The sequence below is a fragment of the Diceros bicornis genome, chromosome 20 (genome assembly GCF_020826845.1).
Source record: "Diceros bicornis minor isolate mBicDic1 chromosome 20, mDicBic1.mat.cur, whole genome shotgun sequence".
Lineage (NCBI taxonomy): Eukaryota > Metazoa > Chordata > Mammalia > Perissodactyla > Rhinocerotidae > Diceros > Diceros bicornis.
The window spans coordinates 13,491,898-13,518,130 of NC_080759.1; the positions used below are offsets into that span (position 1 = coordinate 13,491,898).

General features: G+C 37.7%; 1 long non-coding RNA gene across 1 annotated transcript; it reads right to left on the minus strand.

The window, feature by feature from the left end:
• Positions 1–3,038: 3,038 nt before the first annotated feature.
• Positions 3,039–24,520, minus strand: LOC131419148 (uncharacterized). Its single transcript, XR_009223154.1, has 3 exons — positions 24,429–24,520; positions 4,666–4,739; positions 3,039–3,513 (listed from the first exon to the last, which is right to left on the minus strand). It is a non-coding gene; the product is annotated as an uncharacterized LOC131419148 (long non-coding RNA).
• Positions 24,521–26,233: the final 1,713 nt, after the last annotated feature.

The following is a 26,233-nucleotide window of genomic DNA, read 5'->3' on the forward strand; positions in this document are numbered from 1 at the left end:
GGGCAGGGAAGTTTTTCCTTGAAAAAGACATAAATCATAAAGAGATTAGTAATTCTGACTATAACATTTAAAACTTCTATAGTAAAGAGAGACCATAAAATTAAAAGAAGAGAAATAAAATGGAAAATATAACCAAAACACACTACACACAATAGAAAAAAATTCAAATAATTCCTACCAGTCAATAAGAAAATGATAATCCCATAGAAAATGGGCAAAGGCTATGTATGGATAACTTACTTAAAAAAGAAGAAATACAGCTAGGCAAATAAGGATGAAAACGGACAGTATCACTAAGCGTTGGGGAAAAATGCATAACAAAAAGAGATGTCATTTCAAACCCATTATATTGCCAAAGTTATAATAATTCCAAATGGTAAGAGGATATGAGAATGGAAACCTCATACACAGGCGGTGTGAGTATAAACTGGCTTTGGAGTGCAATTTGGCAATATCTCTTAAAGTTGAAAATAAGCATAGCCTACAAGCCAACAGTTCCATTTCTCAGGATACTCTCATGCATGCACGTGAGATATATGTACAGGATCATCCATTAGCATTGTTGGTAATAGGGATAAATGGAAATAATGCAAATACTTATCAATAAAGGGATAGAGAATTAAACCATAGCACATATATACAATGGAATACTATATAGCACCAAAAATAAATAAATTAGAATCACTAGATCTAAATGGTTTAATCTACATGGAGTAATTAGAAAACATGTTGAGAAAATATTAAAAATTAAAATAATCTGTAATCCTACCATGAGCCTTTAGTAAAGATAATTTGGGTCTTCCCAGCTTCACTAGCATTTCCACTTGTTTGTGTTAGTTCCACCCATGAATTCCTCATTGAAGGGTTATGCATCTGTATCTCTGCCCATTAAATCTCACGCCTTCTTCAATAGCGAGCACAGATATCTTCTCTATGAATATTTCCTAGTATGTCATTGATAGAATTTATATTTCCTTCCTCTGGATATCTGAACCAACTAGAAATATAAAGACAAACAAAAGGCCTCAGAAATTGTGGTTCAGCATCCTCACTATATATACTTAAGAGAATCAAATACATAGAGGTTAACCAAAAGAACCAAAACTAACATTCTCAGGACAAAGCTATCTTTGTTTCTGTAGACTGCCACCAAACTCTTGGCCAGTGACCATCTACATCTGCTCAGTTCACTTGCTGAGCTGTTGTTGTGTAAAAATTTCCCATTCTTGCAGGAGGAGATGTTTCATTCTATTTTCTGCAGACTTTAGGTATACATCGTGATGGGTTAAGTGCAACAAAGATTATAATTAACTTACAGCTGTGCTCAAACTTCAAAATCCATTCCCCCAATCACAAGGAGCAGAATCTTGTTTATACTGGAGTGACTTATGTTTCTTTATCTCACTATGAACACACTTTTAAAAAATTGCTTTTACGTTAAAGCAAACTTTAAAATTACTGAAACATTGTTTTGAGAAGACATAAGTTGATTTTTATTTTTAATCTGGAATCAGAACTCTGCTTTTCTGTTCTTTTCTTTTTCTGGTCATTACACTCATCCAGTTCATTTTAGCTCCTTCTGAGAGGATTATGTGAAAATAAAATTTGTCAGGTGTGGGTGAACTAGATTATGTTATTGGCCAACTAGTATGTGTCACTCACAGAAAGGCTCACCAGTAGTAGTGTGTAGACCCCAGGCTTCCTAAATACAGAAGAGCTAAGGAGATCACTCAATACTTTATTTTTCCATTGTTCATTCCTTTATGTTTTGCTCTAACAAAATGTATATTACCATGTTACTATAGTCAACATTTATTCCTAATAGTGTTATTAGGCGATTGAGTTATTGCTTAAGAATTATTATTCCAGTTATGAGAATTAGTGCCAGAGTCCAATTTTTTCCCTGATATTTCAAAAACTTATATTCAACAAGCTATGGAAATCTGTATACCCTTCAATCTAATAAATCAACTTCTAGAAATTTATCTAGAGGACATAGCCACTGATGTGCATATGGAAGTGCAAACAAAAAAAACAAGACTGTTAAATGTACATTTATTATAATAGTGGAAAAATATAATGTCTAAAAAGTAAATCGGTTTAATAAGCAATGATATATCCTCAAATTAAAGACTTTGTGATCATTAAAAGTGTTAAATAGATAGTTGACTTTTAAAAGGTGTTTCCTAAAAAGTGTTCTGTAAAACGCTAGCCCTGTAAGATGTTCACAAGCATTTCAGATCCTTATCCCAGTTTTTAAATATGTGTGGGAAATGCCCAGAATGCTTTCAATTGTGAGTAACAATACACCTAAATTCAACCTGGTTTAAACTCTTAATGTCTTGGCTCATATAATGAAAAGTCTAAAGAAAGTCTAAATATTCAGCAATATTTTAGCCAAGGATCCAGCTCCGTTATGCTGTGATTCTCTTAGATCTGTCCTCCTCCGCATGTTGGCTTCATCTCCAAACTGGCTTTTCTCGTGGTCAGAACTGTTGGGGAAGTAAGTGTTACAGCAGAATCTAATGTGCATCACAGGCAATCACTAAGAGATTGCAAGGAAAGAGAGAAATCTCACCCTTTTACATAGCCAAGCAGATACAATCCATTACACATACTTCTCAAGATAAACGATAACTTAGTCCTCAACTCAGAGGACTTGACAGCACAATGTGTCACACACAGTTCATCTTAAATTCACTTGGTAATTGGTGTGACTATCTGTGTTAGCTAATTAAGTTTATTCAAAGGAATAGTAAACTTCTCATATCTTTTTTGACAAGAGGTAGTTTTGCAACTTGGAGTGAGGCATTCTGCTGAAATTAGGCTCCTACGCTCTCAGAGAAACTAAGAGAAGGGATGCTATGTGTCTTGATGATTATGTTACAAAGTGATAGCTCTCAGGTCCTTGAAAAAGACATTCTGGGGTCATAAGGCTGGCCTAAGGTTTATTTAGCTTTTAAAAGGATTTACATACTCTCAAAGAGATAGAGAAAGAACTTAAAAGTTTCCTAGAGTAAATAAATGCTCTAGGAAAAGGAAGGAGGAAAGTCACATCCCTTATTTTCGACAGGGAGAATTAAATACAAATGAAAAATAAGAGGCTCGTCCTTACACAGCAAAGCTGCCAGCCCCAATCTCGGCAATGTGCTTCCTCAGCCAGATTGGAAGAGGGGAGAAAGTAGAAAGACAGGATCTCCCTCCACCAAGTAGAGAGTGACAGTCCTTCTCTTTAGTCTGGTGGAGTAAATCTGACAAAACAAAAAAGGCTATGCACTTGTTGGTTTAGGAATAGTGAACTGGTTAACTATCAATCTCTTTTTAAATCTATTTTATTGAGGTCACATTGGTTTATGACAAATATCAATCTCTTAAACAATAACTCTGACAAGGGAAATTGGAATTACCTGATTTTGAGTCTTTCAGAACACACTCTTGGAGGTAGAAGTGAGTCAATTCAGCTTAAACCACACAGGTAGGAGGAGAGGAGGGAAGAGAGGGGCATCCATCCTGCTGGGAAAACAGTAGGAGAGTTGGAGAGAACATTCTCAGATTCTCACCCCAGTGCTCCTTTCTTTTCCCCACCTGCCTTCAAGTTGGTGTTAAGGGGTACACGTTTTTTCAGTGGTGCTGCTATCACCCAATACTGTCTCAGAACTCCTCTGGGTTACCTTCAAAGCTGTGATTCATTGTTTTGATATCCTAAGGGTAAATCACATTTTGTGGGTGAATTTTACATCACATGATGGCCAAAAGTTATTAGAACCAAGACAAGTAAAAATGGAACTTACATTGAAAAATTCTGCTGGTTTCAGAAGTGAGAAAAAATTATTAAATAGCTAGAAATGTTTTCTTGTGTGGTTTCTGAACCCCCTCTGCACAATAGCAGCATTACCCAATTGGGTACATTTTCTCCAAAGGTGCTGCTTTGAATGGGAACACATATATCTGAATGTAACTAAGTTATAAAACCTTAATTTAAAAAATGGCTGGATTCTTTACAGTAAAGAAAATTGCTATTTTTTTGGCATGTTAATCATTAATATACAAATATCCAATCTGAATATTACAAACTAGTTGGTCTATCTTGCTAAACAGTCTGACAAACATTAAATGGAATCTATTGCAACCCTTTATAAATTTAAACATCTCTCATTTCCTGGCAGACTGGCTGAATCATGAAATATCATCTCTTGTGGATATCACAACTATAAAATGTTACTTAGCTGGTGGTGACAGGATACAGACATTTTAGTGCATCCTGTTGTACTAATGATAAAGGGTACAACTATTCATTCCAAAACTGCAAAAATCATGTTATAAAAATGATCGGATGAGAGTGGATCTTAGTCATTTCCTTTATGTACCTATAGAGAAAGGTGTTGTGATGGTTAATTCACGTGTCAACTTGACTGGGCCACAGGGTGCCTAGATATCTAGTTAAACATTGTTCTGAGTGTGTCTGTGAGGGTGTTTCTGGATGAGATTAGCATTTGAATCAGGAGACTGAGTAAAGAAGATGGCCTTCCCCAATGTAGATGGGTCTCCTCCAATCTGTTTTATTCTATTCAGGCCTTCCTCAGAGTAAGGGAGAATTAGCTCTCTCTGCCTAACTGTCTTCCAGCTGGAACATTGGTCTTCTCTTGCTTTTGGACTGAAACTTACACCATCAGCTCTCCTGGGTCTCCAGTTTGCCAACTGCAGATCTTGCAAATTTCCATAACCATATGAACCAATTCCTTAAAATAAATAAATAGATAGATAAATCCATCCACCCATCCTATTGATTCGGTCTCTATAGAACTCTAATTAATACAGGTTTGGGAATGAGGGAAAAGGAAAAGCACACTTAAAGTAAGAACCATTTTTTAATGTCATTTATAGCCCACACTAGCTATACACACACACACAAACAAATCCGCTTTACATCCATTGTTTTTATAGATCGTTAAATCATTAGGGTATAACTTTGGAAAAAAGTTATACAATTTCAATTCTAGGATTTTTTAATTTGGTCGTTTCAACATGGACACATTTCCTCTTATGGTAGGGGATAAAAGTCTCCTTTAATAAATCCTTTGGGATGTAGAATTCATGTGCTCAGCAGAGCTTTGCATTTACTTAAAACTACGTTCCAACCGACCCCATCCAGAATAGGTTCTTGGTTGCTGCCCTCTCTTTTTACCTGTTTCCAAACATTCTTTCTAAACAGGCCAGCTTCCTGTAACTGTTGCTTACCAATTTGCTAACAGATGTTGTTCCTGAGACAGTTCTCTCAAGTCTTCACGTTACTGGGGGGCTCTAGTCTACTCCCTTTGGCAGCAGAGCACTGCCAGGACCTGTGGTTGCCTAGCCCTGACGGTCAGACTCTCCATCTTCCCTCTCCCTCTCCACAGCCAATCTTCTCCTATCTCACCACATACTACCCCTCTATTCATTCAGTTAATATTATAGCACCACTGCTGGCCAGAGGGTGTACAGTGGTAAGATCTCCGACCCCATGGAGCTTATAGTTCAATGGAGGATTCAGACATTAAATAGACAAATGATTATTTAATTGTAAATTGAGGCAAGTGCTACAAAGGAAAAAACACACAAATATAATGGACCTTTTGCCCTTTTGAACTTCTTGGTTATTGGCCTGAGGGTCTATAACAGCAAGACAGGGTAAAATTAAGAAGGAGCTAGGGAGATGAAGTGACTTTGTGTAACTCATTTCCCCAGGTTCCTCCTACCAAGGATGCCATACAGCTATAGCAAAAAGAGGAGAAAATCCTCTCTTCTGGGTCCTGAAGAATAAAGCTGTATATCACACATGCCTGGAACATCTGTCAACTTCTTTCACTTTATGACCATCTTTTCTATTTCTACTGACTTCATCTTATAGCTACCAGATTTCTCTGATTATGTTACTTACTACAGACTTTATTAGCTTGGTCAGCTCTCCATTCCATGGTCCAATCAGTGAAAAATAATCAGTGACTGGGCTTCCAAGCAGTGCTCCTGTGCATGTCTTGTCTTACAGAAACAATAGAAATTCCAGGTATTTATTTAACTCTCTTTTTATACCTCATCTTCTCCATAGATCTCTACAAAAAAAATCCCAATGGGAACAACACCATATGGATGGGATGCATCATGCTTTATGCAAACATTATGCCCCTCTTCCTGTTACCCCACCATCCTTGCTGACCCTCAACCAGTTCATGTACTTCAACTTTACCTTCCCTTGAATGAATAGTTTGCATCGAGTACCTGTTTTGGCTGGGGCAAGGGTTAAAACGGGGATCCTTACAGAACTGGGGATCATTTATCAGGCCCAAAGTATCCTCTATTTGGCCTTTCCATGAAATCCATTTGGCACTCATACACCTACATGAATACCTGACATATGCAGTAGGCATATGTCAGACTTGGTAAATGACACATCTTGGGCCATCAAACTGAGATGCTCAGTTATCAGTACTTACTGTTTTATGGTTTATAAAATATTCTCACCAAGCTGAGATATTAAATCTTATACTTAAGTCTTCACCTTACTTTACCCTCCATCCAATCCTTGGGAAACCACAGACTGAAGGAAAAACATTAAAGCATAAATGTGATGTTTCAGATAGGAAATAATAGTATGGATAGAGTTGCTGAGATCCTAGGTCCTTAAAAATTATTTTTCTGATTATTAAATAAGACACGTTCATTGTAAAAAAATAAAAAGAAATTATAGACCAGTATAATGGAGCATAACTTACTTAATCTTTCCCCTGTATTTGAATATGTAGGTAGTTGCCTTTTTCTCCTATTAAGGAAGAATGCACTAGTAGACATCTTTGTACCTAGAAGCCTTGGGTACTGTAAGGTTTTTTTCTTTAGAATGGATACTCAGATGGGAAGTTACTAGGCAAAAGGGATAAGCATGTTTCAGACTCATGAGAAATTGTACCAATCCATCCCAAATGATTATATTTACTAATACTTCTAAGATAAGTGTCTAATACCACTTGTTTTATCATAAACATGTAATTTAGAAATAATGTGATTATTTAAAAGTAAAGACAGGAGGGCTGGCCCCGTGGCTTAGCGGTTGGGTGCGCGCGCTCCGATGCTGGCGGCCCGGGTTCGGATCCCGGGCGCGCACCAACGCGCCGCTTCTCCGGCCATGCTGGGGCCGCGTCCCGCGTGCAGTGACTGGAAGGATGTGCAGCTATGACATGCAGCTGTCTACTGGGGCTTTGGGGGGAAAAGTAAATAAATAAAATCTTTAAAAAAAATAAAAAAAATAAAAAAGTAAAGACAGGAATAAAAGTCCGAATGAGTAAGATAGCTCAAGAAGCTAAACATGCTCTGAGCACCTTTTAAAAAAAGGCAGGGTTCAGGAAATCTGGGAAGACATTTATGAATCTTGGTTCAGTGGCTACAAAGAGACATTCCACACCTGAATAACAATAACAAAAATGACTTTCTCTAGAAACCAAATAAGCTATGTGAAGTGTTCAATTGTCCTAAAATCTATTCAGTTTTAATACCCAAATACCACTGACTTACGTCAATATCTCATCCTCTCTGCCACCCCATCCTGGCCCCATGCTCCCATCATCTCTCTCAACTTTCACAATAGACGTGTAACTAGTTTCTCTTCTTCCATTTTGCTCTAATTCATTTTCCTTACTGCGTCTGGAATAACCTTTTTATAGAAAATGAAATTCTAATTTGTCATTTTCCTGCTTGTATCTCTTCAAAAACTTCCTATTACTCTTAGAACACTCTTAGCTAAAGATGAAAATCCCTAATATGACCATGAGGAACCTGAAAGTCCTGGTCCCTGCCTCTCTCCCCGACCTCAATGCATTCTGCTTTTTCACCTCCTTTCTACTTCTAACAAGTCTGCCTTCTTCCCAGTCCTTGAATAGCCCACACTCTCTCCTACATCTATGAAGAAAATATCACATTCCATCGGCCTGATTTTTCTTCTCCTTCCTCCAACCTCCATTAATTCTTTTTTACCTTTCAGGTATCAGCTCACACATCACATCCTCACTCCCTAGCCTAAAAGAGCACTTGTATTTTTCCTTCAAAATACTCATCACAATTAATAATTATTTATTTATGAGATTATTTATTTGATTGATTGTCCACACCAGACTGCAGCTCTTGGTCAGATCAGATCTGTGTTGCTCGCCTTTGAACACTCAGCTCCTGGCAGAGTGCCTGGCACATAGCTGGAGTTCAATATTACTTATTTATAGAACAAAAGATACTTACTGCTAGAATGAATGCATGAATCTGAATCTGGTATGAATTTTGGGAGAACTAGTAGGAAAGGAGAGTGACTCCAGATTATAAGGCATGGAAAGTGCTGGCCAACTGAAAGTGCATTAAATAAACATGAGAAAACAGGGAAACAACATCAACAACAACAAACAGAGCAAACAGAGAACATGTATAAGGGGAATCATGTTTCTGAACTGGACTAAGCTAATTGAATAATGTGAGATGCCACAACTGCCTTTGGGACTTTTGACAAGTTATTTGACCTCTTTATTCCTAAAATGCCTCATTATATAATATGAATGATACTATTTCATTTACATATTTTTATTTATTTTTGTGTGTGTCAGGAAGACTAGCCCTGAGCTAACATCTACCAATTCTCCTCTTTTTTTGAGGAAGACTGGCCCTGGGCCAACATCCGTGCCCATCTTCCTCCACTTTATATGGGACGCCGCCACAGCATGGCTTGATAAGCGGTGCGTCGGTGCATGCCCGGGATCCGAACCTGTGAACCCTGGGCCGCCAAAGCAGAGCACGCACACTTAACCGCTGCGCCCCTGGGCCAACCCCTCATTTACCTATTTTTTAATATCACAACTCTGTACAACTTTTACCCTAAATTTGATTCAAACTACAATAAAATAATTGTGCACTTTGATACAATGACTGTGTGGCTTGTATCATAGTAGGTGGGCCAGGAAGGAAACTGTAAGAGAAGGAAAAGGAATCAATATAAATCTCAGCAGGATGAACTTTGAAGGAAAAATTTCTGTCACTTTTATGGTGAAGAAGACTTCAGCTTGAGGAATTTGTTTTATCGCAAATTATGCAAGCTAAGTCAACAACAACTGCACAGTGCCAAGTTCTCTACAGACATTAGGGCCGTATGAGGTAAATTTTTGGAAGAGCATGTAGCTAGAGATAGTCTGTGTGCTGAGCTATGCTGTTGCTGCTTCTTTTAATAGAAGGAGAATAAGTAAAAAATTAAAGATAGATAACCTTTGAGTTCTTATTTGGGCAAAAGTTCCTCTATAAATAATTCCAGCTTCTCCATAGCCTAATTATTGGTTCTTCTTTTTAGATAATCAGACTCCGCTGCTTTATCTTCATTTGTGTAAATAACTAGGTACCATGACCATGATTCAAACCCATAACTCTAGCAGGGAAAGCAATTACAGCATGAGAAATGAGCACCAATAGGGAATACAAGCCTGTAATAAACCATATTTCGGGTGAAGATAATCTGAGTTTTTCACAATTTAGGCTAGAAAAATATTTAACTGACAGTTAGGATTCAACTAGGGAAAATTCTCACCACTATCTTTCAACCTAAAGTATGAGAGAGCAGATCCACTGTGGTGCAATCTCACCGTGAAATATACTGGAATTAAAGAAAAAGAGTGCAAATGATGACAAACACCCAAGGTTTGGAATGTTCAGTCCTTGAAAAAGTAGTAGAAAACAGAAAGTAAAGTGATATCTAACTGAAAGAACATGTCATAAGGGGCAGAAGTCTTGTATTGAGATAATTCTGATTTCTCCAATAATGAAGTCCTTCAGATGGAATCCAAAGTGTTCAAGTCCATGCTATAGCAAGCAATCTCTGAGCAGAGTTCTTTTTATAAAAGAAAATGAACATCCATCCATATCAGTTAAATTTAATGCTGGTTTTCTCTACCGAGTCTTGTCCTGACTCCTAGCAACTTTTGGCAAATTTTCACAAGGTCCTTATAAATGAAACAAAAAGAAAGTGGAAGTTTACAGAAGTTGCAACCAACCTGAAATTAAGCTTACAGTTGTCCTATTTTAAAAGCGTTGTTAACACAGGGTGGAGAACTTCTTTTTCTACAAATGTTCTGACACACAGAAAGAGAAAAAATTAATTGTGTTGTATGCAAGCCAAAAGAAACTTAATTTAAGGATTTTTAAAAGAAAAAGTCAGGTGGTTGTTTTCTCCATGTTTTAAATTAAGAATGCGGAATGAAAATCTTTGTTTACCTAGTAGAGATTGGAAATGCATGCTTTAGCATATGTTTATAGCTATCGTAAGGTAAAGGAGATAGAGGAAAAGAAAGCAGGGAAAGAGGAAAGTTCAGGAAACTCTGAGTTACATTTTTTAATATAAGTGCTAGAGGGGCCTTCATATTCCTTGGGAATTGGAATGTATATTATCATTACCCTCTGAAGTTCTTATTAGCTCTCTAGGACTTAGAATTCTTCCCTTTACCTGGGGAAAAGCTTCTATCTCATTTTCTGACTGCAGAGATGTTTTCAAAATAAAGACTTATTTTTTCCTTGATCTCCTGAGTGTTTGCACCTGCATACATAAATGATTTAGAAGTTTTTGAAATATGATTTTTCATCCTAGAAAAACCAATAAAGTTGCTCATCATTTCTGGGAAAGTCCCTTTAACTTTCAAAACTTCTCAGATGGACTTATGTCAGTTCTTGGTAGGTTGAGTACTGTTTATTGCTGTTTTCAGATAAATCTAAACTTTTCTGATTATTGAGTTTTCCACTTAGAAAATCACTAAATTGACTTGGATGATCTCCAGGATCCATCCTAGCTTTAATATTCAATCAATCACTCTATCTCTAAACTTGTATTTGGAATCAGTATTTAATGATTTTAAGCATCCCTCCCACATATTTTAAAGTTCAAACAAAATCCATTTTTGTTGGATCAGTTACAGTAGGAATAACCCATATTTTCTTTCCTGAAGTGAAAATCTTTCTGAGAAAAAATGTGAAATGTGCTGACTCTCCTTTGCTACTCCAATTTGAATGAAGAAATTACTTCAAAGGTCTCTTGGGAGGAAAGTGTTTTAGGTGCTACAGCTCCTACTTCAGAGTTTCCACTGTCTTTCCCTGACTGGTCTCCGCCTCTGACTAACTTTGGTGACTCTATTTGGACCATCACTTACCTTTGAGTCTCTTCATTAATTAACAACCAATATTTTCTCATTATTTTTCTAAGGTTTAACAAAATGAATAAGACTCAATTGTTGCCCTCAATTCATTTAAAATTTAGAAGTAGGAGTTTGTGAACAACTACCTATAATACAAAGCAGCCATGATAGAATAGAGGAGAAAGAAAACTGTTACAGCAATATAAAGAAATGACAGTTTATTACACCTCAGATGTATTAAAGAAGACTTCAAAAAGGAGGTGTTATTTTAGTTGAACTTTGAAGGAAGAGTTGGCTTTCAACCCATACAGTAATTGAGCCTTTCAGGAGAGGGACAAGGAACAGCAGGAGCCAACGCATGCTCCCCTCTTCCCTTCCAACCAAAGCGTGTCCTTGTCTCAGAAGTACAACAGTAGATGATCGAGAGCCTGCAGGTTCATTCACTCAAGCAACAGCCATATTTGCTCTTTCTTTGAGCACCTGTTGCGTGCCCAGCTGGCATTTTCTCTGCCCCCATGGGATGGGGAGGGGGCATTGGTTAAGTGATGCTTTTTATATCTACACAAGCTCTAAGATACTATGAAGCATTAATGTTCAAACTTTCTATTTATTTTTTATAATTTACATATTTATTAAAATTATATTGAAAACAGGAGTAAGCGAGCCCCATTTGAATAATAAAATAACTTGTTATTCCCCTGGAGCTAAAAAACAAAAAAACTTAAAAGATTTTATTTTCAGATAATAATCAGATGTTATTTCTCTGAGCAGTTGAGGAATCTGTAGCAAACACTGAGACTTGGTCCTCAAGCCTTTAAGTTTCTTTTGTTTTTATCATGGTTTGGGGTGGAAAATTTTGAGAATCAATGAACTAAATAAAGTACTCCAACTGTGCATCAATTTTTCTTCCACAGACCCCTTAGGCTGTTGTTTTTTTTTTTTTAAACTCCCCCGTAAGGTATGTAACAGCTATTGTTTATTACGGATTAGGGCATTTCGGTGAGATGGAGCATGTAAGGTGTTGTATCGAAAAGAATGAACCAGAGAAAAGGAGAGCAAGAGAACTCCAAAATTATTCACATTCAGAGCCAGAAGGGACCTCTGAAACAGAACAACTGGGCTGGACATGAAATGGGTAGGAATGTCTGATTCACCCCCTTGTGTGGAAAAATGTGTGCTTCACATACGACCTCATATCATTTACACTAGACATGTCACTAATTGAACATGATGCTTTTCCTAGCTGAGCCTGAACACACCAGCATATTCATTATCGCCAAGTCAGTGCCTTGAAACTATTCTCAGTCAAAATCAATGAACAAATTAAAACCTATTTGTCATCCATGACCTCGTCCAAATATGTCATTTTACAGATGTAGAAACTGAGGATGAGAGTAGTCCCAAGGTGTCCATTTATCTAATTAATGTCAAGGCATGAATGATAACCTATGTTTTTGTCTAAGTCTTTTCTTCAAGAAATAATTCAGTCATCCAATATTTATTGAATACTTGCTGTCCGCTAGACTAGTCACTAAATATTGGGTTATGCATATGGAAAAGCCATTAATAAAAATTTCAATGGCTTTTAAAAAATACATCAATGGAATAACTTCAAGCTTTTCTAATTGAGCAGTGGAAATATTTAAACACAAAATAATGAATTTAGACATCTCTAGTCAGCTTGGGAAGAGACTCATACTTTCTAAATTTTTCTAAAAATGGTGTAAAGGAAATATTAATGGATATTTAATTAATGTTAATTTTTGCTAGCCTGCTAGGTTTAAGTAGGTCAAATTTAGATAACACTGAAACATTGTGCTTTTATATATTGTATGTACCCACAGTGCAATCAGCCTCCTAAATATTTACTGTGCTCTGTACACTTCTGCTGAAGTTATGAAAGAATTTAAACAAAACTGGGAATCAAAAATACAGGGTTCTAATATAATCTCGGCCACTAATTACCTATGTGCCTTGGTCAAAAAATTTGATCTTTCTGGAGCCTCAAAAGTCTTCGTAAAATGAAAGTGGGAAAGAAACATTAACAATTATTTTTGGTTTTAACAATAACTAAAAGCATAGTATTAATATTTTAAATGATTCTTTTTTTGTTTCACAATTGTTCTTATGTTTTTCTTTTGTAAATTCTGTTATATCTACATTTTTGTGTCTGAACTAGTCTGCTTAAAAACAAAACAAAATCAGCAAACAAAAAAAGCAAAGTCTGAATATATATCATTTGAATAATTCAAATTAAACTTCTAGAAATGAAGAAGATGATTATTGAAATTAGAATCTCAATAAGTAGATCAAACACTAATTTAGGCACAGCTGCAGGAAAATAAAAAGAAGAAGATAGACTTGAAGTAAATGCACAGAAAGAAACACACACTTTGCAACATTTTAGTTTAAACTAATTCAAGGATGTTTTTCATAATTGTCCATATTAGTATACTATGTTTTATTATTGCTTTAACAGTCACAAGGTATTTTATCATGTTGATATAAAATAATTTATTTGACTGATTTTCTACTCATATGCACTTAAGTCGTTTTAATTAATTTTGCTCGTGGTTTCTGGCATTCAATATTGTGAAACAGATAGCTAAGAACAGTCTGATTTGTTTTCCCATGTGAAAACATACTTTTCCTAGATTCTTATATTATCCGTTCTTTACTTTTTAATCTCAGGAGTTTCCTTGGGCAATATCTAATTGTCTGCTCTTCATTTTCTTATTCCTTATAAGTCATGGGTCATTTTGATATTCAAATTCAGGTCTTTTTCCATTTCAGGAAAGCTTTATTAATATTAGCATTGGTATCATATTTGAATTCTCTTTCTGTTCACTCCTGGGACATCAATAATTTCATTTTCTATAGCACCTATGCAGTCTTCAATATATATCATTCTCTCCAATCCCTTTCATTGTGTTCTAGATGTTTCTCAAGCTCATCCACGACAATATAGATATAACTTTTTACCAAATTGATAGTTTTCCTTTTCACTGACTCTAAGACAGTTTTTCATTTTTCTACAAATTTCTCTTAAATTTTCCAGTTCTACTCTATGTTGGTGGATATATGGCCAATTAAAATTATATATAGGTGTGTGTCACTGTTAGTTTTTTACAGATATGAAGTTGACTAGAATTTGTTTTTCTTTAATAAATTATGGTCATCATTTAATTGGCATTTTAGTTCATATGTGGGGAGTGTAAATAATCCTTATCTATGGAATTCAGGTGCATACTGATTTTCACTACACCATTCAAAATCACTTTGTTGAGAACTGCTCAGGGTCTGAGGTATAACTCCAGTTACGAACTTACTTATAAGTAACACTGCCATACTTTCATGGATGCCAGCAGAAGATATGAGACTCTGAGTCTGAGACAAAGAGCTTTCTACTCACACCAACAGGGTATTAGCATTTTCACCAGTTCTCCTAACCTCAATTCCTACAGAACGATATGAATAGGGCCAGATGCCATGGACTGCTATGTGTCTCCTCAAAATTTATATGTTGAAGCCCTAATCCCCAATGTGATGGTATTTGAAGGTGGGACCTTCGGGAAGTAATTAAGTTTAGATGAAGTCATAAGAGTGGAACCACCATGATGAGATTATTGCCGTTTTTTAAGAAGAGGATGAGACTAGAGCTCTCTCCCTCTTCCCTATATGAAGATACAGCAAGATGGCAGCCATCTGCAAACCAGGAAGAGGGCCCTTGGCAGACATCGAATCTGCTGGCATCTTGATCTTGGTACTGCCAGCTTCCAGAATTGTGAGAAATAAATGTCTGTTGTTAAAGCCACCCAGTCTATGGTATTTTGTTACAGCAGCCCAAACTAACTAAGACACCAGGTAACACCTGCACACACAGTAGGTTTTGTTACAGGAAGGGAACCTGAAGCTTGGAAAACCTGAATCTTTTATAACAGGCAGTACTTGAACTTTGTTCCAGAGGGAAGCATTATCTTTATTATACTAAATAGTAAAGAAACCTCCCTTTACTCTGGGAAGATATGCTATGTTTATCTTCCAAGGCTATTTGCTATACAAACGTCCTTGAAAAGACAGTCTGGAACAAAGCAGTCAGCGCCCCTGCTTGCAAGATGTGCAGAAATGAGAGAGACATATGAAGAATTGTCTCCCAACATAAAGTCACAAATGCATTTGGTTACACATAACAGAAAACTTGACCAATGATGACTTACACTAGATAGTGACATATTTGCCTCATTACTCATGCAAAAAATGTCCAGAGGCAAGTGGTCCAGGGCTGGTTTGATGGCTCAGTGACACCACAAAGGACCAAGCCAGCCCCTTTCTATCTTTCCTTGGCTTTTATCCACAAGCTGGCTGCGCCATGGTGGCAACATGGCTGTTACACTCCACATGATGTCCACATTCGGGAAAGGAAGACGATGAAACAGGCAGTAACTGAATCAAGAAGGTCAAAACCTTTCCTAGAGCCCTCAGCTTGCACCCATTCACCAAAATTATGTCACCTAGTTCCCATAACTGTAAAGCAGTTTGGGGAAGCAGGTATTTTTATGTGGCAATTTGGTCTTAGCTATCGTGTGATAATCCTTCCTCTGTAATGGCCCTTCATGTGCTATTCCAAGTCCTGATCTCCAGGGCACTGAAGAATCTCTCTGAGATCCTGTAAGTGGAAACCCCACTGCTACAGCTTTCTCTGTGTTGCTGGGGACGATACCTGCTGCCCCCGGTGAATCAGTAAAGTGGAATAAAACAGACTGTTTTCCTCTCCATAGCTGATGATAGTACATTGCTGCACCTGGCGTATTTCCAAGGTGGAGAATCACTCCTCATTCAATAAATATTGGAACAGGCACTAAAAGACTAAGTATTTTCAAAATAAAAGTCAACCACAGAAACGGACCTAGAATGCCAGGATGCAGAATTACAGTTTTGTCTTATGCTGTTTCCATGGTTACATTACTCACTCTAAATTATCATTGGTTTTTTCCTAAACAATCTCGTAAAACATTATTAGTTATATCTTCTTGGTGGATATGTCTAAATCTTGACTGAAGTATGGAAATAAATGTGAAAATATTCTTCTCTATATTTTTCTTCTTGCCTGTGGAGTTAAATAGGTAACACTTACTGCTACCAATAATGATGAGACAGAATGGATATTCTTTTCCAGCCCACCAGACTTGTTATATTTTTCATGCAGAAGCTTGACTTTTGTCCAGTGCATATGAAATCTAAAGCAAAAATTCAGCCCAACACTCAACCTTTTCTATAATTTTAACATCCTTATGAAAATTTCCTATAATTGAAAGATAACACAGAGAATACATGTATCCTTATGTACAAATGTTTCCCAAATGTATTCCATGTTATAATGCAGTGGTTCAGAGCAGAATCTTTGGAGTATGAAAGATCTGTGAATTACCACTCTGGCATTTATTTGCTTTGCAACTTTGGGTAAGTTATTTAGCTTCTCAGACTAACTTCCATTATCTGCAACATGATTCTATAGCAATGCCTAGCTTGCAGGACAATTATAAGAATCAAATGAGGGCCGGCCCCGTGGCTTAGAGGTTAAGTGCGCGCGCTCCGCTGCTGGCGGCCCGGGTTTGCATCCTGGGCGCGCAGCGACGCACCGCATCTGCGGCCATGCTGGGGTCACGTCCCACATGCAGCAGCTGGAAGGATGTGCAGCTATAACATACAACTATCTACTGGGGCTTTGGGGAAAAATAAATAAAAAAAAAAAAAAGAATCAAATGAGATTATATCAGCAAAACTTGAACACAGTTCCTGGCACTTCATATATGCTTAGTAAATGGTAGCTATTGTTATAGCTCTGGAATATCTCACTAGCAACTCCAAACTGACTTGGGAAATACTGTATTACTATATACCTTACTTAAATATTCTCAATATACATTATCATAACACTAGAACTCAAGAGTCCTGCAACAGAGAAAGCTGTTTAACCTGATTAAGCTATTTGAGATTTGAGTATCAATTACTCCTGCTCTCCTCTGGATTCTAACAGACCAGAGGCACAGGAGTCAGATGAGTATCAAAGTGTCAGTTTATTAGTGACTATCCAATAACTCCCAAAGAACAGTGCTCAGCTTTACACTGGATTCAAAAACATAGCTAGGACCTGGAGGCTGCTTCCCAAAGCCAGCGTTGCCGATTTGCCCATTGATATAGCCACCTAATAAACCTGGTTCAATAAATGCCAGGTTCACAGGAAAAAGCAAACAGAGGGAGAAAAGAGTGAGCACCAGAGAGGCAGAGGGAGGGAAAGAGAGAGAGAGAGATGCATGGAGGAGGAGAATTCTACTCAAATATTCCTTCCAATACACTCTGTCTGGTAAAAACACGAGAATGGGAGAATAAGTGGTCTCCTTATACACAACTTAGCGTTTTCTAAATGTTGTTGAACACAAAATACTTTTGTTAACAACACACTTAATAACATCCTAGAACAGTATTCTGCAGAAAAATATCTTTGGAGAGTATCTATTATACATATGTAAGATCAAACTGAGACTTGTTTCTAAAGTGTATCGGTTGAGATTAAAAAAAACAAAATCTTACCATGCAATCAATTTGGCACTTTTTCCTACTTTTCTTCCAGTACTTAACATGCCCTTAAATTGCTTTATAGCTATTTGTGGGCAAGACACATCTGCTAGACTTCTTTGCTTGAGGTCAGGAATCCTAACATTTTACACACACACACACACACACACACAGAATCCCCTACAATAGTCAGCACTGGGTTGTAAAGATAATAGATATTGATGTAATAGTTATAGGATAAACAAATTGGTCTTAAGCCAATTAGCCTTTCAGTGACACTAATATGTCCTCTGCCTAGAATATGAGAAAAGACCAGCAGATGCTGGCCATATCTTTTGTGTCCTGAACGAATATTGAGTGTGATTGTAGTTCATTTACATCAGATCATTTCCTAACAAATGGATTTGCAAGTACATGTATATGCTTAATACTCAGAACCTTGCTTAACACCAGGCTCATATAACAGCTCAGTTAGATATAATCTCAAAGGCCATTTCACCAAATAAAGAAAATAAAGCCCCCTAAGGCTTTTGGGGGACCTTTGGAAGATAGGAACTCATTGGGAAATTCAATCCACTCCTTTATCCAAGACACTGCTGTTTCTCTTTGTAGAGGTGTTTCCATGCTGCATCTCTAGCAAACTTTTTCTTAATTCTATCATTCCCCTAATGATTCTGATTCCAAAGTTCCTAAGGAAAAGGAAATCGTGAAAATCTCTGAACTCCACAAGGACAAAGTGTGGCATAAAACAAATACTAACATTTTAATACACTGAATAAACTGAGAAATGTAAAGAAAAATCTGCCTGCAAAAGGTAGCCAGGATACTAAAATCAGCTCTGACCTGATATTCTCATTAAGTCAGTGGGTCAGAACTCCCTTATCTTTGTGGCTGACCACTAGCCAGTGTCGCCAAGTATGAACCACAAGCCACCCATATTCTATAAAAAGTGAAACACACACAGAAGGACATCATGGTCTTTATGAAAAATACTTTATCTTATGGATTTTTGGGTGAATGATGTTACATGCACTTTTATTGTTATGCATCAGAGATCATCATAATCCCAAATCTCTAACTAGTAAATCTCAAACATACTGTGATTTTGATTTAACCCCATAGCTGGTGGTCAGAATTTGAATTTCAGTTGATTTAAACTGTCTCAATACGACACTAATACAGCTGGTGACAAATGAATTGCTTAATCAAATTGATCATTTAAAATCATAGTCAATATAAGAACATGATTGACTAGTTCTGCATATTTTCTGTTTCATATTTATTGACTAGAGGTTAAATCTTTTTAGTATGTAGACAACACTGATTCAATACAACCACCAAAAAAGTGTTATTAAGTACCTCCTTAATACTAGTGCCTTATTCATTCTTTCTTTGAATAGGTGATGTAAAGCAGTGCCTATTATCTTCAAGACATTCTTCATGCTGAGGAATCAAGATAATGTAGTCTTAGCTCTGAAGGAGAAAGTTCACAGTATTACCCGAAACTTTATTATTGAACTTAGAAAGAAAAATGAAAGCCCAATACTTAATTATGTCTATGAATAAATATCAATAAATGTAGTCATTTGTAAATAACCCTAGGATATTTCACAAATTGATTTTAAAAATACCTTAGACACTATAATTAACAAGACAGGAAACAACATGTGTTGGAGAGGATGTGGAGAGAAGGGAACTCTCATACACTGCTGGTGGGAGTGCAAACTGGTGCAGCCACTAGGGAAAACAGTATGGAGATTCCTCAAAAAATCAAGGATAGAACTACCATATGATCCAGCTATTCCACTGCCGGGTATTTATCCAAAGAACTTGAAAACACCAATTTGTAAAGGTACATGCACCCCTGTGTTCATTGCAGCGTTATTCACAATAGCCAAGACTTGGAAGCAACCTAAGTGCCCATCAAGGGACGAATGGATAAAGAAGATGTGGTATATATACACAATGGAATACTACTCAGCCATAAGAAACGATGAAATCCAGCCATTTGTGACAACATGGGTGGACATCGAGGGTATAATGCAAAGTGAAATAAGTCAGAGGGAGAAGGTCAAATACCATATGATTTCCTTCATCAAGTAGTAGATAACAACAACAATAAACAAACACATAGGGACAGAGACTGGATTGGTGGTTACCAGAGGGGAAGCGGGGAGGGAGGAGGGTGAAAGGGATAATTCGGTACCTGTGTGTGGTGATGGGTTGTAATTAGTATTTGGGTGGTGAACATGATGTAATCTATGCAGAAATAGAAGTATAATGATGTACACCTGAAATTTTTACAATGTTATAAACCAATGTTACTGCAATAAACAAAAAATTTAAAAAAAAAATACCTTAGACAAACTGGAAATTTCTGAGACAGCATCTACTTATTGCTATATAATTACCCGTGAGGTGACAGTGGTTCTTCCAAAGGAGGGTACTTTCCACTGAAACAAATTCCAGTGGAAGCCTTTTAGATCAACACATATACCTCCTTTATCATTTGGGTTCATTTTTACATAAATTTATAGAAGTTAACTTTAGGCTGCAATACCTACCTTTCCTACTTGCCTCCTCCAAGCTCAATCCCAGAAAGAAGTGTGTGTCTTTAATTACCTGTCTACACCTGTTTTTACAAAATGGAGACTATAGCTTCGCAGAGTGCTATGTGCTTCTTGGTGATAAAACCCAGTATCCTAGAGAGATGCAAGGACCCTTGTTTATGAGCTGGCAGAGCTGAAAACCAGATTATGCCCTCAGCCCTAAGATATTCCTGAACCCTAGATGCCAGTTTTCCACAGGTGCCCTATTTTCCTGTCTCACTCCCACTACGTGAGCCCCCTAGAAAGCATGACCCACAGCTGCCTCTTTCCATGCCAGATACTTAGCCCTCAGGCCTATGACTGCTCTGTCACACACACACACACACACAATCCCATCAATAGCATATGACTTGTTCCTACAAAATAACCACCCTCCCTGCCAGAGTTCTACTGTACAGAAGCATATAAAATAGTTCCATGAGTTTGAGAAATCCGACTCGAATGTGGAACAAGAAGATGCCATCAGGCTACTTGAGACTTACTTTTTCCAATCCCCTGCATCTTACTGAAGCCAGGATGGAGGGAACAAAGAGAAGAAAATAAAGTGACAATTCTTAAGCTCTTTGTGCTGGGCATCAGAGTGATATCAAAATGGAGACAAAGCCCAGGCCTAAGATGCTCCACTGTATTTTGACAGTGCTGGATTTGTCTATCACTGTAACTCTTGGAATTTCTAAAGACATATCTAGCTCTTTGAATAATTCTATTGACTTTATCCAATAAAAAAATATGTATATCTTATCACCTAACCAGTTGATGACAGAAAATCTAAGAACCTGAAAAAGAAGGATAGGATCAAGATTTTTTTCTCTGTATTTAGGATCTTATTGGTCCAAAATGTCATTTTTCTTATGCATTTGCAAGTTAATTCCAGTCTCTATCTTGCTTATTGGTACAACTGTCCTAAAACTCCAGGACATTGAAGAGTTCATATACATGAAAATTCTATTTTAGAAGGTAAGTTAATTAGCAATTATTGACTGACATTCATCTGATATTCAAGTGAAAAAATAAATTTGGAATAGGCAATTAAAAATCTTGCCTGGCAGTTATGTAAACTGTAGGTGTAAGTATGAGTCATGCAAAGTGGGAAATTTTTCCTCTGTCTGCTTGCTGTGTATTTTTGTGTCAGTACTTATATTATAAATGCAAGAAATGTTTTTACTCCCAAAAGATCTATAGAGGCAATAAAGCTATGGGTAAACAAGCTGGATATTCTCATGCATCACCTACAAAGTTGTACTTTTAATTGCAGAATTTGTGGTTTGCTGATGATGCTAAGTAGAGAGAGCACAGCTTGATTTTTCTCATCACAGGCTGAATTCTCAACTCTAGTAGTTAAAAAAAATCAGCCTGTGATTTAGAAACTGTGAAAATGCAAGGTATATGTAATTAGGAAGAATAAACATGTAAATCCACAGGGTCATATCCCTCAGGTTCTTATCACATTTCAACACTAATACTTGAGCAGAAACTACCTAGGATGCCGTAAAGGTGCTTCATTCAATCATTCATTTATTTAATTGTTCCTCAAGTACTTGGTGAGTGTCTACTATGTTTTAGGCCTGTTCTACCACTTAAATACAATGATGAAAAATGCCTTAGCTTCTCATGAAACACACAGATATAAATATTATTAAAGATAAATGTAGGATGCTTGAGAGGTTATGACAGGAGAATCTGATTACAGACGTAAGAAATTCTTCCCCGAGGAACGTCATTTGAGCTAAAATCCAAATAATGAGGAAACGTTAACTAAGTGAAGGTGTTGGTTGGTGATAGTGTGGCAGGCATGGGGACAGCATGTACAGTCCTCAAAGTGAGAAATGAAAGAAGATGAGTATTGTTGGAGCAGGTAAGTTTAGAATGGTAAGAAATGACAATGGAGATATAGGTGACTAAGAAGCCACTGAAGGTTTTCAAGTATGGAAGTAACAGGGTGAGACTTAGGGTTTGAAAAAATTTTTTGTATGCAGTGTAAAAAATAAACTGGAGGGTGCTGAGCAAGAGTAGTTGCATGGAGACTCATTAGGGGACTTTTACAGTCTAGTTTTGAGATGAAGGTGGCTTGAAATTAGAGTAGAGGATACACAGAGAGGTAGTCAGATTCCAGATTGGCAGGATATAGTGATGAATATGATAGACGGGCTGGGAGGGAGGAAGTGAAGCAAAAGGATGTATGAAGAATATTCTCAGATTTTTAACTTGTGCAAATGGATAATGATGTTCTATACTAAATTGGGGAGCACTAGAGGAGGAAAGGTTTAAGGGGAAGATCTTCAGTTAAGTTTTGGACCCATTGCCTTAGAGGTGCTTTTGAGACACCTGAACAGAGACACCGAAGAAGCAATTGGATACAAGGGTCAGACCTGAAATGGTGATATACATTTAAACGTCATTGGCATCTGGTTGGTTATTGAAGCCATGCATGTGGGATAATATTCCTAAGGAGAAAATATAGAAAAAAATAAGAAAAACTAGGACTGAACCTTAAGGAGCTGAAGTATAGTCAGAGGTTGATGAGCCAGGAAAAGAGGCAGAGAAAGAGTAATCTGAAAACAGTAGGAAAACCAGAGGGTTGTGATATCATGGATGTCAATGGAAAGAGAGATTTTCCAGAAGGAACGGGAGGTTAAATTATTATTGAATGATGCTAAAAGGGTTGAGTAAGGTGATTATTAATTATGGCCATTAAATTTAATGGCAAAGAAGTCAGGACAATTTTGCAGAGTTTTAGGAATGGAAGCCCAATCTTAATGGCTGACGAGTGAATGAAAAGTGAAAAATGACAACGATGAACGCAGACTACTCTTCTGAGAGATCTAAGAAGAGGAATAAGGACAATACCTAGCATGAAAATAAGATTGACATTTTTTGTTGTTTTAATTTTGGAGGGATCTGAGCTTGCTTATGAGAGATGAATAAATTATTAACTTCAGGAACAACTTATTTTCCCCAGAAGACACATCCTACTCTTTTGGCTTGAAACTCATTCTTTTTGAGAAAATGGATAATATGTTCACAGACTCTTTCCCACTCAGATTGTTCATCGTAAGAGAAATTTATAATTCACTAGAGCTAATTGATTTGAATTTTATAAAACTTCTGGCTAAATGTATACATAAATTAAGTGTTTGGAAATTGATTTAAATTGATTTTAAGATATGATTGAATTACTTAATCAAATGGCAATCTTAACAGGAAAAAAAAAACTTTCTCATTTATTTTTAGTAAGTTTATCATTCAGTTCAACCAAAGAAGCAAAACTAGTAAGAGATTATATATCTATATCTATACATGTTAATATAGATATAGTCTGTCTATATCTCACTCATACGTGGGGGCCTGGCTATGCAAGTCTGAAATCCATAGAGCAGGCAGCAAAAAGAGTAGGTCACAAGCAGGCTGGAACCCCAATGATGCAAGCTGAAACATTTTGTCCACAGTCTCTTCACTCAGGGAAGACTCAAGATCGGTTTTAAAGATTTTCCAACTAAGTCAGGCCCATCTAGGATAAATTCCCTTTGATTTACCTAGTCAACTGACTAGAGACTTGAATTACATCTGCAAAATGCCTTCATAGCAGCACTGATACTAGTGCTTGATTTAATAACTTGGAGAATATGACGTCACCAAGATGGCGACATAGATAGTTCCTGACTTCACCCCTCCTCACAAGAAGAACAACTAACAACTATTCATGGACAAGACACCACTGAGAGAATTGTAGAACATGGTAGTGAGGCTGAAGTACCCTGCTGCACCACAGAGAGCCAGACAGACGGCATTAGAAGGGTAAGAGGAATAGCTCTACACTGACCTCATTGCCCCTCCCCCAGGTCTGTGCAGCACCACTTCGAGGGGTCTTGCCTGAGCCTACAGTTCCTCCAGTGGGAAAAGAGAACCCAAGGGTGACGTCCAGCCCGCCCAGCATTGTGGATCAATTTGTGGGAGCCCCTACTCTGGTTTCGTCCCACAAGAACCACTGGGAATGTGATTGTAATGGAGAACAGGGGGAGGAGCTTTCAACCACCAGCCCTTGGATCTTAGCTGACCAAGTTCCTACCTGCAGAGCCCAAGTAGTAGTCCCAACCAGTGGCTTTGCTTAACTGCAAGACCAAGTCCGGGGGCGGTCTGACAGGGGAACTCAACAGGGTGTACGTCTGCCTAATTCAGGTCCCGAAATGAGAAGTTGTGCTGGCCCTGGAGCGTGGTCTGCCCACACGCAGGCATAAAACCTGAGTCATAGCCCCAGCTGCTGCAAATCACTGCTCCTGGCCCCTCCCAACTAGAAAGCCTATACAGGAAAATTTGAGAGTTGCCTGAAGTGGGCCCTCCCACTCCCACCCAGGTGGGAGCCAGAGTCATAGCCCCACCCACTGCAAAGCACAGCCCCTAGCCCCATCTAACAGGAAGGACTGGTGAGAAAACCTGTAAGGTGTACAATTCAGCAACTCTTGAATTGAGAGGTGGGCAAGCAGAGCTGATTGCTCACAGAGCAAAACCAGAGGCCCTGTTCAGCCAGGCAATTTAGAGCATGGGTCAGCTTGAGTCAACCACAAACAAAGAGCATTAGTGGCCTAGGAGCTGTACCCAGGAAGGGAAACTAATTCGTAGCCCTACCTATTGCTGAATACAGCCTTCAACCGACCCAACCAGGGAATCTTACCAAAACACACAGGAGGCTGCATAGCTCATTCAACAACCCTGCATAATGTGGCACTTGAACAGAGAGCACAGCCTGTGGCTTTCCCTGTATGCAGAGCAAAAGCAGTGGCCTCACCTGACCAGGATGTTCAGTGCACACTCTTGCCTGATTTGGGTCCCCAAAGAATAAACCATGCAGGCCCTGGGTCCTGGCCTGCTACCCCACCAGGGCAGGGAAGCTAATTCATAGCCCCACCTACTGCTAAGTATAGTACCCAGTCCTGATGTTCCAGTTGCCTGACCAGAGAATCCAGGCAACAGTGAAGCCCATCCTACAGCCTCACCGGGGTAGGGAACCAAGCCAGCATTCCTATCCAACTGTTCTCTGCCAGTGGCACACCTCCCCACCCCTGACCTCAGAACTCTTGAACAGCTGCCTTGCCCCAAAATGAACCCTAACAGCAGGCCCTACCTGCCCAAGGACATTACCAGCAGACACAACTATAAACCCAAACAGAGGTGACTGATGAAAACTACTCTGCCAAACCAAGTGTGCCAAGTCTGGAAGAGGAGATCACATACTCAAATGCACAGACACCAAGCAAGGAATCAAGGATCACAAAAAACTCCGGTAACGATGACACCAAAGGTAATAATAATAAAGCTGATGACTGATCCTAAAGAAATAGAGATAAATGGACTGTCAAAGAATTCAGAATAATTCTCTTAAAGAATTTTAGTGAACTACAAGAATACACAGATAGACAACTAAACAAAATGAGGAACACAATGCCTGAACAAAACAAGAAGTTAGACAAACAAATAGAAACCATCAAAAAAAGAAAACAAATAGAAATCCCAGAGTTAAAATATACAGTAATTGAACTGAAGAATTCAATAGAGAGCTTCAAAAGCAGCAATGTGTAACTTATTCACAACTCTAGTTTAAAAGTTAAAAAAACAAACACAGTAAAAATAACTAACTACAATAATTGGTTATTACTTACACAATATAAAAAATATGTAAATTGTAACACCTATAACCTAAAATGTGAGGGGGAGGAGAAGTAAAAGTGTAAAGCTTAGGAATTCTATTGAAGTTAAGTTGTTATTAGTTTAAAATAGGGTGTTATAATTTTAAAATATTTTATGTAACCATCATGGTAACCACAATAGAAAAACCTGTAGTAATTACACAAAAGAATGTGATAAAGAATTCAAAGT